Raw genomic sequence first — 19545 nt, 5'->3', positions numbered from 1 at the left:
TATATAAAAAAGAAAAAGTAAATAAAAGATTCAACTTGAACCTACATCTTTCGCTCCCTAGCGTTTATTAAATATTCGCTATTTCACTTTCTCTTCAGGACCTCATTAGGCCTCCCTTGAACCATTGTCTCTTAAAAAGTACATTTTTACCCCAGGTTCGCTTTATGGGGTTCCCTTGTTTCTATAAAACATTGTAGAGAAAGTGGGCAGCATATGTAGCAGAGCCCACAGAGCAAATGTTACAGGTAGCTCAGCCCACAAAGAACTGTCAGGGACAGTTAACATTGAGCCTCCAAACACATAATTTTCCATAATTTCAATGGAGAGAAGGTAGGCAGGTGCACATCTCCTCTTTTCACAAAACTAGCAAATAATGAATGAAGTACTTACACTGAGAATAACCTTGTAGAGAAACAAAATACCCAGAGATGAAGAAACAGACTAATAATAGGAGATGCAGAAAGCAAACAAGCCACACTTCTAAAACCATGCACACCTTCTAAAACCTAGCACAACACACTGAAGGCCAGATGTAAAACGTAAAATTGCATGCACAAATGTTTTTGTGACCCGTTTGCACATGCGATTTCAGTCTGGGCCATGTACTTACACTATTTTGCAAGTCGCAAATAATTTGCAACTAACAAAATAGTGTACTGCTACTAGCTATTAGGAAGGATCCAGGATCCAGGCCGGTTTCTGAATAAAACAGAGTTGGTTGTGAGACATCCCTTGTCATCGCACCGACAGGAGAGGACACATTGCAGAAACCCAAGATGTTTTATCTACGCCGATTCATGGTACATGTTCCAGCAGCATCAACCATTTGCCCTGATTCCTTGCTGCGTGTGTTACTCCAAGCGAAGCACCGAGGAGTAGTAACCATTTATATTTGCTTGTGCTTACAGCGTACAACGTCTATCATACTGAACTTCCATCCTTGCGAAGAATCCCCAGGTCCTTTGTGATCCCATGAAATACCAAGAGCGCCCTTGTGTGCAATAGGTGAGCACCGCGTTCACGGTTGATCGGGCAATAAACACGCCTCACACCAAGCTGGGGTAAAAGGCCGCTTTATTGGACAGGTAGGCAGAAATAAGTATGCATACAATTTATACAACAAGATTTTCATGAACTAACACACCAAGTTCCTAAACCCTGAACCCCTAACCACTAGTTCCCCTCTTGTACATCATACGTCCTTCCCCAAACGCCCAACTCAGTCTCCTGCCTACCTGTTGTCTACAACTCCTCCCCCCTGCCTCCCTTCACCGCCGCCGAACACCTCCACTTCCATATTCACACCGACCCAAAGACGACCCTCAGAGGCACCCTCATCTACAGACCCCCGGGACCACGCACACAATTCAGCGTAGACATCACGGACTTCATCAGCCCACACGCCCTCCCCTCCGCTGACTACATCCTCCTAGGGGACCTCAACTTCCACCTGGAGAACAACAAGGACCGCAACACCGTCACCCTGCTGGACAACCTCGCCAACCTCGGACTCAAGCAACTGGTCAACACCCCCACCCACTACGCCAGCCACACGCTTGACCCCATCTTCTCATCCAGCAAGCACATCGCCTTCAGCCACTCCACCGGACTTCACTGGACCGACCACAGCTGCGTCCACTTCAGCTTCAGAAAAACCACTACCCACCACCACCCGCAACAGGTTCCTCACAGAAGCTGGAGCAAGATCACCGCCGACCAGCTCACCACCTCCCTCAGCCAGAACCCACCCACCAGCACACCGGACCCTAACGAAGCAGCCCGCAACTTCACGCAGTGGCTGACCCCCTGCGCCGACGACCTCGCACCACTGAAGAACCCTCCCAGCAAACCCAGAAGCAAGAACTCAAGGACTCCAAGAAGACCTGCCGCACCCTTGAGAAAGCCTGGCTCCTCGACCGGACCACTGACAACATGACCGCCCTCAAACACGCGACCCGCAAGCACCACCAGCTCATCCGCACCACCAAGAAGAAATCTCTGAAGGATCGACTGGACAACAACGCCCACGACAGCAAGGAACTCTTCAGCATCGTCAAGGAGTTCTCCAACCCCAGCACCGGCAACAACGAAATCACCCCTTCACAAGATCTCTGCGACTCCCTCGCCTCGTTCTTCCACCGCAAGATTGCCGACATCCACAACAGCTTCGGCACACCATCCTCGCACCCAAGCGTCAAACCAACGCACCTCACCGCCACCCTCCGCACCTGGACCGCAGTGACCACCGAAGACACAGCCCGCACGATGAACACCATCCACTCTGGATCTCTGACCGACCCCTGCCCCACCACGTCTTCAACAAGGCCGACTCCACCATCCCACCCCAACTCCGAGACGTCATCAACACCTCCTTCGACACCGCCACCTTCCCGGAGAGCTGGAAGCATGCCGAGCTCAGCGCCCTACTGAAGAAACCAACAGCGGACCCGACAGACCTCCAGAACTTCCGCCCCATCTCGCTCCTCCCTTTTCCTGCCAAAGTCATCGAGAAGATCGCCAACAGACAGCTTGCCGCCTTCCTCGAGATGAATGGATCCCTTGACCCCTCGCAGTCCAGTTTCAGAGCCAACCACAGCACCGAGACCGCCCTCATCGCAGCACCGACGACATCCGAGCCCTTCTCGACAATGGGGAAACAGCGGCACTCATCCTCCTGGACCTCTCCGCCGCGTTCGACACTGTCTGCCACCGCACCCTAGTCCAACGCCTCAGCAACACCGGCATCCAAGAGAAGGCATTGAAGTGGATCATCTCGTTCCTCGCTGGAAGAACACAGAGAGTCCGCCTCCCCCCGTTTCGTTCCGAGGCCACCGAAGTCATCTGCTGCGTCCCGCAAGGATCATCACTCAGCCCCACCCTCTTCAACTTCTAAATGAGACCTCTCGCAGCCATTGCACGCCAACACAACCACAACATCATCTCCTACGCCGACAACACCCAGCTGATCCTCTCCCTCACCAGAGACCCCGACACCGCCAGAACCAGACTCCACGAAGGGATGAAAGACGTCGCCGAGTGGATGAAGAACAGCCGCTTGAAACTGAACTCAGCCAAGACGGAAGTCCTCATCCTTGGGCCATCACCCACCGCCTGGGACAACTCCTGGTGGCCCCCAGCCCTGGGCACCGCCCCCAAGCCGACAGACCACGCACGCAACCTGGGCTTCATCCTGGACTCCTCCCTCTTGATGACCAGACAAGTCAACGCCGTCTCCTCTTCATGCTTTCACACCCTCCGCATGCTCCGCAAGATCTTCCGATGGATCCCGATCGAAACCAGGAAGACGGTCACCCAGGCCCTCGTCACTAGCCGGCTGGACTACGGAAACACCCTCTACGCCGGAACCACAGCCAAGCTACAGAAAAGACTACAATGCATCCAGAACGCCTCCGCCCGACTCCTCCTGGACATCCTTCGACGCAGCCACATCTCCGGCCACCTGAGGAACCTGCACTGGCTCCCCGTCAACGAGAGGATCACGTTCAGGCTCCTCACCCACGCACACAAGTCTCTCCACAACCTGGGCCCCTAGTACCTCAACGACCGCCTGACCTTCCACATGCCCACCTGCCAGCTATGATCCGCTAGCCTCGCCCTCGCCGCCGTACCACGCATCCGAAGAGCCACCGCCGGAGGCAGATCCTTCTCCTACCTGGCGGCCAAGACATGGAACTCCCTCCCCATCCACCTTCGGCTGACCCAGGACCACCTCGCCTTCAGGAGACAGCTCAAGACCTGGCTGTTCGAGCAGTAGCGGCCCCCTTCCCCCACCCTTCCGGGTGAGTAGCGCGCTATACAAGTGTTATGATTGATTGATTGATTAATGAATAATGAATAATGAATAATGTATAAAGTGTGACTAACTTTGAAAATAAAAAATATATTTAAAAAAAAAAAAAGAACTTCACAACGAAACCTGACACACTTTGGCACCTATGCACCCGCTTCCTGTGGGTGAGGTAACGATCTAACTCCGGTGCTCCTATAGTGGATTACACCTCTAGTGTCCTAGTTTTAAGTGGCTAAGTTCTAGTCCAGTCGAAAGTCTCCGAAACCTATAACTTTCTTCATTGACTTGTATGGTAAACGCGGTTGCCTATAGACTCTGCACCCGTATCCTGTGGGCCTCTCCCGACCTAACCTTCGTTAGTCCAGTGTAGGCCCAGCGATTCCCAAGGTCCTAGGCCAGTTCATTGTTTGTGACGTGGTACTTATACCACTTTCTTAATATATGGTTTGAGTGGCCACACAGCCTATCCATAATTGTGCAGCTTATTGTATGTTAGACTGTGTTCTTTGTTTAACGCTTGTGCTTCTGTGCTCATAAAGAGTTAAGGGGATTATTCTAGAAATAAATACATATATTTTATAATATATAACTTGTGTGGTGTCCTTTCATTTGGTACTAAAAGGGATTGCATATGGTAAAACAGCTGGCTTCACATGCCCTCTTGAGTTTAGCCTAAGACTGCTTTCTCCATGCTACCATTAGGATAGCTGGTCTATAAGGTTGACTTACAACCAATCACCATAAGGGTCGTTTGGACTGGTACAAGGTGCTCACTAGAATTAGTGGTCATTATATACCAGGCCAACTTCTCACATTGGTGTGCAGCAGTTGGGATTTGAGCTTGCTATTGTTTTATCAATTGCAATCTTTGACAATATCATTTGAAAGATCACATCAAGTACCTAGGTACATAAAAACAAAGCTTAGCATACTTAAATTCTACTGAACTTAGTGGTTGTAGACCAAAGGGCTTAGCACACCCTGACTACAACCTCTAGAGAGGTTCCAGTAGGAAAACAAATAGCGTAGGTAAGTGCACCACTTGCACCTCACTAGTCATGCCTGGCACAGGTGAACCATCCTGTTCTCTACCTGTGGGCGACTCTCACAAAGCACCATCCAGTTATGAAAAACTCAGCCACAAGGACTTGAGTGCCAAATGCACTTCAAGGGGGCTGAAAAGGGGTCACAACCCCACCATCCCTATCTTTATAGCAATCCTAGAGAAAGCTGATCTTGAGAAGGAATCTGCTTCAGGTCCTTCAAGTAAGATAGGAGAGGGAAACCCACCTGATAATACTGATGCCCCAGAAATTGAACCTGAAGAGGTAGACGAGGATGAGGATGGAAATGAGTCAGAAGATCAGGGGAGGATGACCAGGTTCAAGTTAGAATATTGAACCAGGCCAACTTAAGCCTGCATGGGACTGGAGAAGGTGTCCACCTTTCCAGGCCTAATAGTAGACTTAACCCTGGCAATAGAAGGGTTAGATCTCCTTCCAGGGAATCTAACCAGTCTAATGCCTCTAGGGGATCTCAAAGGGGATTGAATTCCCCCCCAGAGAAGAGACCATGAGGCTAGGATGAGAGCTGTCCAACTCCAGATTGAAAAGGAAGAGGTAGCCTTGGCCCAAGCTAAACTTGCTTTAGCAAGGGAACAAAAATTAAGTGGATTAGATTCCACTGGTGGCAGCATTATCCCCAAAGATAAAGACAGGTCCTATGATCATAGAAACCTGAGTAAGATTGTGCCCCCCTACAGAGATGGGGATGACATCCACAAATGGATAAATGCTCTTGAGGGAGCCTGCATGGTACAGCAGGTTCCTCAGGATCAGTGGGCAGCAATCTTGTGGCTCTCCTTTTCAGAAAAAGGAAGAGATAAGCTCCTCACTGTTAGACCTGAGGATGCTATAAAACTACTCTGTCCTGAAGAGTGCTCTGATTGAAGGGTTTGTCATAACCACTGAGCAATACAGGTTTTTGTTCAGAGATACCCAAAAGACTCAGACTCGGGACTGCACTGACTTTGTTGATTGTGCCACTAAGGCTCTGGAAGGTTGGTTGGTCGGAAGTAAAGTTACAGACTATACAGGATTTTACAATCTAATAATGAGAGAACAGATCCTTAATCATTGCCAGAACCAGTTGTTGCATCAGCACTTGATTGACTCAGATCTGACCTCTCCCCAAGAATTGGGAAAGAAGGCAGACAAATGGGTCTGAACCAGGGTTAAGCAGAAACCCCAGAACCAAGGTGGTGATCAGAAGAAGGCAGACCAGAAGGGTGGAGATCAGAAACAAAAAGACCAGAAGTCTTCTTCAGGGCCCCAAAATATTACTAAAGAGGGGGGTCACAAAATGGAAAAAAGAAGAAAGTTGAAGGCCCAAAGAAACCTTGGTGTAATTACTGTAAGTCCATTTCTCACTGGTTTAGTGAGTGCAATAAGAAAGGTGGAGCCCCTGCCACTGCAGCCCCCAAGGCAACTGCACCCCCTAGTACAGTCAGCAGTGGTGGTCCCCAAACTAAAGCTATAGTGGGTTTAACCATGGGTACTGAGCTGGAGCCTGGCCTAGTCAGAGTTCCTATTCAGGCAGTCTTGATCTGTGAGGGGGACATGGACATGTCCCTTACTATGAGTCCCAGAACTCTGGGTAAGTACAGGCAGACGCCTTTGATTAATGGTAAAGTGGTTCAGGCCTACGGGGACACATGTGCCAGTGTCACAATGGTGACACCTAACTTTTTGGACCCTGGACAATTTATACTGGGTGATAATTACCTGGTGACCAATGCTAGTAATGTCACTACTTCCCATAGTGTGGCAGTTGTTAACTCCTCCTGGGGAGGGGTAAATGGCCTCAAGAGAGTTGTGGTAAGTGCAGACCTCCCAGTTGACTGTCTTTGGGCAATGATCTAGAGGATTCAATGTGGTCAGAAGTGGAGTACAGGACTCATGCAGAGATGCTAGGTATTTCAGCACATGTCCTTGCTGTGACCAGGTCACAGGCCAAAAAGTGCTTACCTGAACCTGTGCTGGATCTTGGAACAATAGACCAAGTACAACCCAAGAGAAAGAGCAAGAGGGTTAAGGCAGTGCCTTCCCACTTGCCCCAGGTTGAGGATCAGACCTCACAGGAGGCTGATTCTGTGATCCAATAGGAGACTGTCCCTGAGTAGCTTGAACCTGATCAGGTTGAGTTTCTGGGGACAGGGGGACCCTTAAGGGAAGATCTGAGGCAGGCTCAATTAACTTGCCCTTCTCTTGAACCCCTCAGACAGCAGACTGCTGCTGAGGCTGTTGGGAATGCTCAAGGTACCCATAGAGTGTATTGGGGCGATGGGGTCCTTTATTCAGAGGCTAGAGACCCCAAGCCTGGTGCTGCCAGGAGGTTGATTATACCTCTGCAATTTAGGGGCTTCCTTCTAACCTTGGCACATGATATTCCCTTAGCTGGACACTTAGGCCAGAACAAAACTTGGGACAGGCTTGTCCCTCACTTTCACTGGCCTCACATGTCAGAAGATACCAAGGAGTTGTGTCGCTCCTGTGTCACCTGCCAAGCCAGTGGCAAATCAGGTGGCACCACAAAGGCCCCCTTCATACCACTACCTGTGGTGGGGATACCCTTTGAAAGAGTGGGGATAGACATTGTTGGACCAATGGACCCCCGAACAGCATCTGGGCACAGATTTATACTGGTGGTGGTGGATCATGCCACCAGGTATCCAGAGGCAATTCCCCTGAGGACCACAACAGCTCCTGTTGTGGCAAGGGCCCTACTTGGAGTCTTCTCCAGAGTGGGCTTTCCAAAGGAGGTTCTTTCAGACAGAGGTACCAACTTCATGTCTGCATATCTAAAAGCAATGTGGAAGGAGTGTGGTGTTAACTACAAATTCACTACACCCTACCATCCACAGTGCAATGGGCTTGTTGAAAGATTCAACAAGACCCTAAAAGGGATGATAAAAGGGTTACCTGAAAAGCTTAGGCGAAGATGGGACATCCTTTTACCCTGCCTTCTCTTTGCTTACAGAGAGGTCCCAGAAAAGGGGGTTGGCTACAGCCCTTTTGAACTTTTGTTTGGGCATCCTGTAAGGGGTCCCTTGTGTCTTGTGAAGGAAGGATGGGAGTTACCTCTGAAAAAGCCTAAACTTGACGTAGTGGATTACGTACTTGGACTCCGCTCAAGGATGGCTAAATACATGGAGAAAGCATCCAAAAAGCTTGGCATGACAAAAAGGCTGTGCTGACTGAGTACCAGCCAGGACAGAAGGTGTGGGTGTTGGAGCCAGTGGCCCCAGCAGCTCTCCAAGACAAATGGTCTGGACCCCACACCATCATTGAGAAAAAGGGAGAAGTCACCTACTTGGTGGACCTTGGCACCCCTAGGAGCCCCCACAGGGTACTCCATGTAAACAGATTGAAAGCATTTGTTGACAGGGCAGACATGGGCTTCCTCATGGTTACAGATGGGGAGCAAGAGGAAGAGAGTGACCCTCTCCCAGACTTCTTATCCCATAACCCTGGTGACAGTTCAATTGATGGTGTGGCCTTAAATTGCAGCCTCACTGACCAGCAGCAACAAGATTGCAGACAAGATCTTCAGTCTTTCAGACACATGTTTTCACTCACACCCAGTCAAACTAACTGGTGCACCCATGTGGTGGATACTGGTGACAGTCTGCCTGTGAAAAGTAAAATCTACAGGCAACCTGACCATGTCAGGGATTGTATAAAGGCTGAGGCGCAGAAAATGCTTGAACTTGGAACAATTGAGCATTCAGAGAGCCCCTAGGCCAGCCCGGTAGTCCTTGTGCCAAAACATCATACCAAAGCTGGAAAGAGAAAAATGAGGTTCTGTGTGGACTATAGAGGTCTCAATGCTGTCACTAGGACAGATGCTCCTATTCCAAGGGCAGGTGAGCTCATAGATAAATTGGCTTCTGCCAAATTTCTGAGCACATTTGATCTGACAGCTGGCTATTGGCAAATCAGTTTAGCTGAAGAGTCAAAGGCAAAACAGCATTCTCAACCCCCAGTGGACATTATCAGTTTGTGGTAATGCCCTTTGGTTTGAAGAATGTACCTGCCACTTTCCAAAGGTTGATGAATCAATTCCTTCCTGGGTTGGATGACTTTTGTGCAGCATATCTAGATGATATTGCTGTCTTCAGCTCCACCTGGGAGGATCACCTGATCCACCTGAAAAAAGATCTGGAGGCCCTGCAAAAGGCAGGCCTGACTATCAAGGCTACCAAGTGCCAGATATGGCAGAGCAAGGTTGTTTACCTGGGCCACCTGGTAGGTGGGGGTCAGGTTCAACCACTGGTGAGTAAGATCCAGATCATACAGTACTTGGCTCCTCCAACCACCCAGACACAGGTCAGAGCCTTCTTGGGCCTGTTTGGGTACTACAGGAAATTTGTAAAGAACTATGGGTCCATTGTGACACCATTAAATGACCTGACATCGAAAAAGATGCCAAAGAAGGTTCAGTGGACAGTTAGCTGTCAAAAAGCATTTGATGACCTGAAGAAGGCCATGTGCTCTGCACCTATCCTAAAGAGTCCTGACTACTCCAAAGAGTTCATTGTCCAAACAGATGCTTCTGAGTTGGGGGTGGGAGCTGTGCTTTCACAACTTAATGTAGATGGCCAAGACCAGCCCATTGCTTTCATTAGCAGAAGGCTAACCCCTAGAGAGAAACGTTTTCAGCCATTGAGAGGGAGGCCTTTGCTGTGGTTTGGGCCCTGAAGAAGTTGAGACCATACTTGTTTGGCACTCACTTCCGAATTCAGACAGACCATAAGCCCCTCTTGTGGCTAAATCAGATGAAGGGTGAAAATCCCGAACTGCTCAGGTAGTCCATTTCCCTACAGGGGATGGACTTTACAGTGGAACGCAGACCAGGGACCGACCATGGTACTGCAGGTGGTCTCTCCAGGTATTTCCACTTAGAACATGAAGACATATCTGGTCAAGGTTAAGTTTAATGTCCCTGCGTTTGTGGGAGGTTGTGTAGGAGAGTAGGGTCTGTTTTCCTATGGTCACCCCAATTTTTGCTTTTTGCCTCACTAGTTTTCGACTTTATGTGGCTGTGGGCCTGCTAATCAGATCCACAGCTTGCAGTTCTCTCTCTAAATTCACATCCATGTACTTTAGGTACATAACCAATTGGACATTGGGTCACCTTATCAGCCCCTGTACAGTGTACTATAGGTACCCAGGGCATAGGTGCATCCAAGGCCTACCAGGGGCTGCAGCATATCTTTTGCCACCCCTGGATGGCTATCCAAACTGACACAACTGGCTGATCACTCAGCTGGGGCAAGGTTGTGTAATCACCCCTTGCTTAGATATAGTATACCTATATCTAAACCTATATCTGGACACATATGCACCTATAAGTCACTCCTATGGCAGGCCTTATCAATCCTGGAGGCAGAGTGATTGATTTTATGTGAGATGGTGCTCTAGCATGAGCTGAGCCTTTCTGCAGCTTTCGGGACCAACTCCCTTAGCTGTTCTGGGATATTGCCACTCTTAAGTGCATTATAATCCTCGCGGTTGCTTGCTAACTTTGGTTTGGCTTTATCAAAACATGTTGTGTAAGGTGTCATACGCTTTGGAATACTACCCCCTCACCAGTTCTGATAACGGGGGTAGCATTCCACCCTTCTAGAGGGAGAAGACTTGTTACTTTGCTTAAACTCGGTTAAATCTAACCAGAGTCCCAGCATCACAAAATGGATGCTGCTGCCACAGACACAAGTCTGGCCTCCTGTTGCTGACCGAAACTCCGGCAGGGGAGGCCTGGACAAATGGTATCCTGTCACAGGGAGGTGTTACACCACCCCAGACAGGAGATAGTGGATTGTAGCAGGGAGGGTTGAATGAAACTAGACACTGCCTGGGGCGCACAAGGCACCCCATGCATAGTCCAGTTCAAACTGGTGCTGGGGCACCCCAGCCCCAGCTCTGGCATGAAAATGGACAAAGGGAAAGGGGTGTAACCACCCCCTTCCTGGGTCCCACCAATAGGAAGGACCTAGCAGGTGATCCAGCCCATTGATTTGGAATAAAGGTGGGAGCTGTGCCAATGCAATTTAGATCATCCTGACTAAAACTTTGAAATGAAACTCTGGACCTTTTGGCATCCTACTCAACGTAGAAGACTGAAGAAGACTGAAGAATCTCCCTTGTGGTCAAGGAGTGGCCACCCTTTGCAAGCAGGCACCATCAGTGCGACAAGGCTTTCTTTGCTGTACGGAGCTCGAACGACAGAGACTGACAAGACCTGGACTCCCAGACTTCCAACAGCCCAATCCACAGTCCTAGCAAAGCTTAGAACGTGGAGGCGACGAGAGAAAGGGACCGGCCATCTTGAAAAGTCAACAAAGTGCTTCCTGTGCTGCCCCCGAGGTTTCCTCGATGCTGTGCTTTGGGGTTTGAGAAGCCCCAGCCCCGAGCAGCCTGTGCTTCAAAGAACACCTCTCCACACTCACCGAGTGCTGCGTGGGGCCCTTTTGCACTTTTCCTGCTTGACACATTGTCCGGTTGCTTGCCCGTTGGCTAGTGGCCTCTGTGACGACGAAACATCAAAACTACACTGCTGGTCTGGTTGCTCCCCTGAAAATGAGCCATCGATCTGACCCTCCTGGTCCGATCAAGAAGACATCTTAGAATCCTGCGTGGGTTGCCTTTGCCAAGGCTTGGTGACTCCGAATCGAGTACCGACACTGCCGACTACAAGAGCCTTTGTGGGACAGCTTGTGTTCACCAGCAGGTCATCCTCGATCCTTCCTGGTCCACCTGGCAACGGAGACAAACACCTCAACATCACCTGATTGCAACCCGACATCGCCTGGTTCCTTCCTGGTTCCTCGCTGATCACTGACTAGTGACCTGAACACTGTCCCCTCTGCTTTCAGGTACTATACATCTTCGATCCACCCTTGGATCCAACCGGACTCTTCTCTCCTGGCCGCCTGCAGCATCTTCATCTCCAGGCTCCATAGAACTTCACGACGAAACCCGACACACTTTGGCACCTATGCACCCGCTTCCTGTGGGGGAGGTAACGATCTAACTCCGGTGCTCCTATAGTGGATTACACCTCTAGTGTCCTAGTTTTAAGTGGCTACGTTCTAGTCCAGTCGGAAGTCTCCGAAACCTATAACTTTCTGATTTTTACGCACCATTGACTTGTATGGTAAACGCGGTTGCTTATAGACTCTGCACCTGTATCCTGTGGGCCTCTCCCGACCTAACCTTTGTTAGTCCAGTTTAGGCCCAGCGATTCCCAAGGCCCTAGGCCAGTTCATTGTTCATGACGTGGTACTTATACCACTTTCTTAATATATGGTTTGAGTAGCCACCGGGCCTATCCATAATTGTGCAGCTTATTGTATGTTATACTGTGTTCTTTGTTTAACGCTTGTGCTCCTGTGCTCATAAAGAGTTAAGGGGATTATTTTAGAAATAAATACATATATTTTATACTATATAACTTGTGTGGTGTCCTTTCATTTGGTATTAAAAGGGATTGCATATGGTAAAACAGCTGGCTTCACATGCCCTCTTGAGTTTAGCCTAAGACTGCTTTGTCCACGCTACCATTAGGATAGCTGGTCTATAAGGATGACTTACAACCAATCACCATAAGGGTCATTTGGACTGGTACAAGGTGCTCACTAGAATTAGTGGTCATCATACACCAGGCCAACTTCTCATAGGAGAGAATGCAGAACACTGTCATACTTTCACCCCAGTACAGAGATCTGGGCCTAAATCCATCATTTTTTTTTGCTCACCATGCCATTCCAGTTTAAACCCAGCCACATGCCAATCAGTCTTGACCCTGTCCGTCATGGGAACAGTCCAACCTGAACTGCCATGCCAGACCCTCCCTGAATTGGAAACAAGCATCCTAGGACCGGTATTGGGGTTTCACCCCTCTTCAGCCAGGATAGCTTGGTTCCAGTGGCATGGAGAGGACGGGACCCACGTCTAGGCATACCCATCCCACTCGGGGTGACAAATGTAAAAACAACAGTTGATGGACAGAAATCAGAACAATGTCATTCATTCACCCCAGTACAGAAATCTCAGCCTAAATCCATTGTATTTTTGCTCACCATGCCATTCCAGTTTGAAGCCAGCCATATGCAAATCAGTCCCGACCCTGTGCCTCATGGGAACAGTGCAGTCCGTACTATTAAGCAAGGTCCTCAATAGACTGGAAACAAGCATCCTAGGACCAGTTTCAGAGTTTCACTGTTCTTCAGCCAGGATAGATTGATTCCAGTGGCATGGAGAGCACGGGAACCACTTTTGGGCACACCCGTCCAACTCAGGGTGACAAATGCAAAAAAAAAAACAGTCGATGGACAAAGTTCAGAACAATGTTATACATTCACCCCAGTACAGAGATCCGGGCCTAAATCGCTTTTTTTTTGCTCACCATGCCATTCCAGTTTGAACCCAGACATATGCTAATCAGTCTTGACCCTGTGCCTCATGGGAACAGTCCAGCCCAAACTGCTGAGCCAGGTCCTCCCTGGACTGGAAACAAGCATCCTAGGACCGGTTTCAGGGTTTCACTCTCTTCAGCCAGAATAGCTTGGTTCCAGTGGCATGAAGAGCACGGAACCCACGCCTGTGGAAACCTGTCCCACTCGGGTTGACAAATGCAAAAACAACAGTTGATGAACAGAAAGCAGAACAATGTCATACATTCACCCCAGTACAGAGTTCTGTGCCTAAGTCCATCGTTTTTTTGCTCACCATGCCATTCCAGTTTGAACCCACACATACGCAAATCAGTCTTGACCGTGTGCCTCATGGGAACAGTCCAGCCCGAACTGCCAAGCAAGGTCCTTCCTGGACTGGAAACAAGCATCCTGGGACCGGGTTCGGGGTTTCACCCCTCTTAAGCCAAGATAAGGTGGTTCCAGTGACACGGAGAGTGCGGGACCCACGTCGGGGCGTACCCGTCCCACTCGGGGTGAAATATGCAAAAACAATAGTTGATGGACAGAACGAAGAACAATGCCATACATTCACCCCAGTACAGAGTTCTGTGCCTCAGTCCATCGTTTTTTTGCTCACCATGCCATTCCATTTTGAACCCAGACATACGCAAATCAGTCTTGTCCCTGTGCCTCATGGGAACAGTCCAGCCGGAACTGCGAAGCTATGTCCTCCCTGGACTGGAAACAAGCATCCTAGGACCGGTTTCATGGTTTCATCCCTCTTCAGCCATGATAGCTTGGATCCAGTGGCATAGAGAGCAAGGGACCCACGTCTGGGCATACCCGTCCCATTCGGGGTAACAAAGGCAAAAACAACAGTTGATGGACAGAATGCATAACAATGTCATACATTCACCCCAGTACAGAGATCAGGGCCTAAGTCCATCGTTTTTTGCTCACCAGGCCATTCCAGTTTTAACCCAGCCATATGCTAATCAGTCTTGACCCTGTGCCTCAAGTAAACAGTCCAGCCCGACCCGCCAAGCCTGGTCCTTCCTGAACGGGAAACAAGCATCCTAGGACCGGTTTCATGGTTTCACCCCTCTTCAGCCATGATAGCTTGGATCCAGTGGCATAGAGAGCAAGGGACCCACGTCTGGGCATACCCGTCCCATTCGGGGTAACAAAGGCAAAAACAACAGTTGATGGACAGAATGAAGAACAATGTCATACATTCCCCCCAGTACAGAGATCTGGGCCTAAATCTATTGTTGTTATGCTCACCATGCCATTCCAGTTTGAACCCAGCCACATGCAAATCAGTCTGGACCCTGTGCCTCATGAGAACAGTCCAGCCCGTACTGCCAAACCAGGTCCTCCCTGGACTCGAAACAAGCATCCTAGGACCGTTTTAGGGGTTTTACTCCTCTTCAGCCAGGATAGCTTGGATCCAGTGGCATGGAGAGCACCGGACCCATGTTTGGGCATACCCGCCCCACTCGGGGTGACAAATGCAAAAACAACAGTTGATGGACAGAATGCAGAACAATGTCATACATTCACCCCAGTACAGAGATCTGGGCCTAAATCCAACGTTTTTTTGCTCACCCTGCAAATTCCAGTTTGAACCCAGCCATATGCAAATCAGTCTTGACCCTGTGCCTCATGGAAACAGTCCAGCCTGAACTGCCAAGCCAGGTCCACCTTGGACCGGAAATAAGCATACTAGGAACGGTTTCAGTGTTTCTCCCATCTTCAGCCAGGATATCTTGGTTCCAGTGCCATGGAGAGCACGGGACCCACGTCTGGGCATACCCGTCCTACTCGGGGTGATAAATGCAAAAACAACAGTTGATGGACAGAATGCAGAACAATGTCATACATTTACCCCAGTACAGAGATCTGGGACTAAATCCATTGTTTTTCTGCTCACCAGGTAATTCCAGGTTGAACCCAGCCATATGCAAATCAGTCTTGACCCTTTGCCTCATGGCAGCAGTCCAGCCCCAACTGCCAAGCCAGGCCCTCCCTGAATTGGAAACCAGTATCCTAGGACCGGTATTGAGGTTCCACCCCTCTTCAGCCAGGATAGGTTGGTTCCAGTGGCATGGAGAGCACGGGACCCATGTCTAGGCATACCCATCCCACTCGGGGTGACAAATGTAAAAACAACAGTTGATGGACAGAAATCGGAACAATGTCATACATTCACCCCAGTACAGAGATCTAAGCCTAAATCCATTGTATTTTTGCTAACCATGCCATTCCAGTTTGAAGCCAGCCATATGCAAATCAGTCTTGACCCTGTGCCTCATGGGAACAGTGCAGTCCGTACTATTAAGCAAGGTCCTCCCTAGACTGGAAACAAGCATCCTAGGAACAGTTTCGGAGTTTCACTGTTCTTCAGCCAGGATAGCTTAATTCCAGTGGCATGGAGATCACGGGAACCACTTTTGGGCAGACTTGTCCAACTCAGGGTGACAAATGCAAAAAAAACAGTTGATGGACAAAGTTCAGAACAATGTTATACATTCACCCCAGTACAGAGATCCAGGCCTAAATCGCTTGTTTTTTTGCTCACCATGCCATTCCAGTTTGAACCCAGACATATGCTAATCAGTCTTGACCCTGTGCCTCATGGGAACAGTCCAGCCCAAACTGCTGAGCCAGGTCCTCCCTGGACTGGAAACAAGCATCCTAGGACCGGTTTCAGGGTTCCTCCCTCTTCAGCCAGAATAGCTTGTTTGCAGTGGCATGAAGAGCACGGAACCCACGCCTGTGCAAACCTCTCCCACTCGGGTTGACAAATGCAAAAACAATAGTTGATGGACAGAATGCAGAACAATGTCATACATTCACCCCAGTACAGAGTTCAGTGCCTAAGTCCATCGATTTTTTGCTCACCATTCCATTCCAGTTTGAACCCACACATACGCAAATCAGTCTTGACCCTATGCCTCATGGGAACAGTCCAGCCTGAACTGCCAAGCCAGGTCCTTCCTGGACTGTAAACAAGTATCCTGGGACCGGATTCGGGGTTTCACCCCTCTTAAGCCAAGATAGCTTGGTTCCAGTGACATGGAGAGTGCGGGACCCTTGTCTGGGCAGACCCGTCCCACTCGGGGTTAAATATGCAAAAACAACAGTTGATGGACAGAATGAAACAATGTCATACATTCACCCCAGTACAGAGTTCTGTGCCTCAGTCCATCGTTGTTTTGCTCACCATGCCATTCCAGTTTGAACCCAGACATATGCTAATCAGTCTTGACCCGGTGCCTCATGGGAACAGTCCAGCCCAAACTGCTGAGCCAGGTCCTCCCTGGACTGGAAACAAACATCCTAGGACCGGTTTCAGGGTTTCTCTCTCTTCAGCCAGAATAGCTTGGTTCCAGTGGCATGAAGAGCACGGAACCCACGCCTGTGCAAACCTCTCCCACTCGGGTTGACAAATGCAAAAACAGTAGTTGATGGACAGAATGCAGAACAATGTCATACATTCACCCCAGTACAGAGTTCAGTGCCTAAGTCCATCGATTTTTTGCTCACCATTCCATTCCAGTTTTAACCCACACATACGCAAATCAGTCTTGACCCTATGCCTCATGGGAACAGTCCAGCCTGAACTGCCAAGCCAGGTCCTTCCTGGACTGGAAACAAGTAGTAGTAGTAAGCTTTATTTCGATATAAAACATATCATAAAAGCAGGACATTATAGCATAAAAACAATTTAACAGTAATCAAGACAAAGCAACCTACATTTCATTTTTAAAAAAGCATCTCATTGTTTTCCACAAATAAAAAGCAATGAATAGGCAAAACTAGAAGGGAACACATTACTGGATCGTCAGTTGTTTAGCAGTTCTTATGCGCCAAGCCCAGCCTAGGAATTTTGCCAAACAAATGGCAAAAAAGGGTCTAGCATCTGTAAGCAGTATTCTTATGGCTTCCAAATGTGAGCGAGTTCCCAGGCTCCTACAAAGAGGCTTCAACCACCTCCGTCTAGGGGCCACATATGCTCTACACTCAAACAACAAGTGGGCAACAGATTCAACTTTAAACTCACAGAATGGGCAATAGGGTACAGTTTGCAGGGGTGGTTTCCAGGTAGAGGTAAACTGGCATAAAGGTAATACCCCGACCCTGAATTTGAAATACAATGCCCTGTCGTGTGAGCTATGGATCAGATCCAAATAGGGTTCACTATAGGGGATTTCTTTAACTATCAAGAAATTGGCGACAGATTTGGGATGATTAGTTTTGCCTACTCTCTCATTGTCCACCCATGACCAATAGGCCTTCTTCAGTACTTGTTTTGGAGGTGCTGTTTTATTTTCCCACGCAGCTCCTAGGCCCAGCTTATACAGTAGCCTCTTGACCTCCCTGAGCCAGGTGACCTTATGCCAACCTGGTAGAGACAATAGATCATTTAGGGCATCTGCATAGCTGTGGAGTTCGGGGACATTCCAAATTCTGGACCATAGTAAGAGAGGGCGTAATTTGGCTTGCTCACAGATTGGGCGGGTGCCTGCGTCAAGCAAAAGGGGGATTGTGGGAGTACTGTGGGGTAGCCTCATCAGATCTTTATGAAAGTTATTTTCTAAGTGGGCCAAAGTGTCCACTCTCTGAGTGCCCCAAAGGTTTGCGCCGTACAGTGCTGCACTCACAACCCTTCCCCTGTAAACATCAAGAAGTGCCCCAATTGGTTTTGTGGAAGAAGCACGCTGTTCTTTGAGCAGGGCACCAACAACCCTCTTGTGGATCAAAAACACTTTTTGATGGTGTGCCTTCCATCTCATACTATCGCTAAGACGTATGCCCAGATAGTCAAATTCTTTGACTCTTTCTAATGGAACAGAGTCTAGAACGGGGGGTTTAACAGATTTCTTGGGGGGGTTGAGGACAAGGAATTTGGTCTTACCAATGTTTATAGCTAATCCCTTGGTGTCACAGAAGGCCTTGAAACTGGAGAGCAATGACTGTATGCCCGCAGGTGATTTCGAAATCAGAAGGGTGTCGTCCGCAAACAGGAGCGTCGGGATTTTCCTTCCAGCCAGGGATGGTGCATCTGCTGGATGTTGAAGGAGATGCTCCACCACTCAAATGACGTAAAGAGAGAACAGAGTGGGGGCAAACACACACCCCTGGCGGACGCCCCTGTCTACTGGGATACGAGGTGTTTTTTCTCCCTGGGCACCCCATCTAATTTGGGCAAAATTGCTGTCATGAAATTTTATGATCCTGGGACCGGATTCGGGGTTTCACCCCTCTTAAGCCAAGATAGCTTGGTTCCAGTGACATGGAGAGTGCGGGACCCACGTCTGGGCATACCCGTCCCACTCGGGGTTAAATATGCAAAAACAACAGTTGATGGACAGAATGAAACAATGTCATACATTCACCCCAGTACAGAGTTCTGTGCCTCAGTCCATCGTTTTTTTGCTCACCATGCCATTCCAGTTTGAACCCAGACATATGCTAATCAGTCTTGACCCGGTGCCTCATGGGAACAGTCCAGCCCAAACTGCTGAGCCAGGTCCTCCCTGGACTGGAAACAAACATCCTAGGACCGGTTTCAGGGTTTCTCTCTCTTCAGCCAGAATAGCTTGGTTCCAGTGGCATGAAGAGCACGGAACCCACGCCTGTGGAAACCTGTCCCACCCGGGTTGACAAATGCAAAAACAACAGTTGATGAACAGAAAGCAGAACAATGTCAAACATTCACCCCAGTAGAGAGTTCTGTGCCTAAGTCCATCGTTTTTTTGCTCACCATGCCATTCCAGTTTGAACCCACACATACGCAAATCAGTCTTGACCCTGTGCCTCATGGTAACAGTCCAGCCGGAACTGCGAAGCCATTTCCTCCCTGGACTGGAAACAAGCATCCTAGGACCGGTTTCATGGTTTCATCCCTCTTCAGCCTTGATAGCTTGGATCCAGTGGCATAGAGCGCAAGGGACCCACGTCTGGGCATACCCTTCCCATTCGGGGTAACAAAGGCAAAAACAACAGTTGATGGACAGAATTCAGAACAATGTCATACATTCACCCCAGTACAGAGATCAGGGCCTAAGTCCATCGTTTTTTGCTCACCAGGCCATTCCAGTTTTAACCCAGCCATATGCTAATCAGTCTTGACCCTGTGCCTCAAGTAAACAGTCCAGCCCGAACCACCAAGCCAGGTCCTTCCTGGACGGGAAACAAGCATCCTAGGACCGGTTTCATGGTTTCACCTCTCTTCAGCCATGATAGCTTG

General features: G+C 49.1%; 1 protein-coding gene across 1 annotated transcript in view; it reads left to right on the top strand.

Annotated features, from left to right (window-relative positions):
• Positions 1-19545, top strand: part of HEPACAM (hepatic and glial cell adhesion molecule) — a 1458998-nt gene that overhangs the window by 917908 nt on the left and 521545 nt on the right. The window lies entirely within an intron of this gene.

Source organism: Lissotriton vulgaris, chromosome 2_1 (assembly GCF_964263255.1).
Source record: "Lissotriton vulgaris chromosome 2_1, aLisVul1.2, whole genome shotgun sequence".
NCBI lineage: Eukaryota > Metazoa > Chordata > Amphibia > Caudata > Salamandridae > Lissotriton > Lissotriton vulgaris.
Note: the sequence above shows the minus strand (reverse complement) of the source record. Positions and strands in the feature narration are given on the sequence as shown.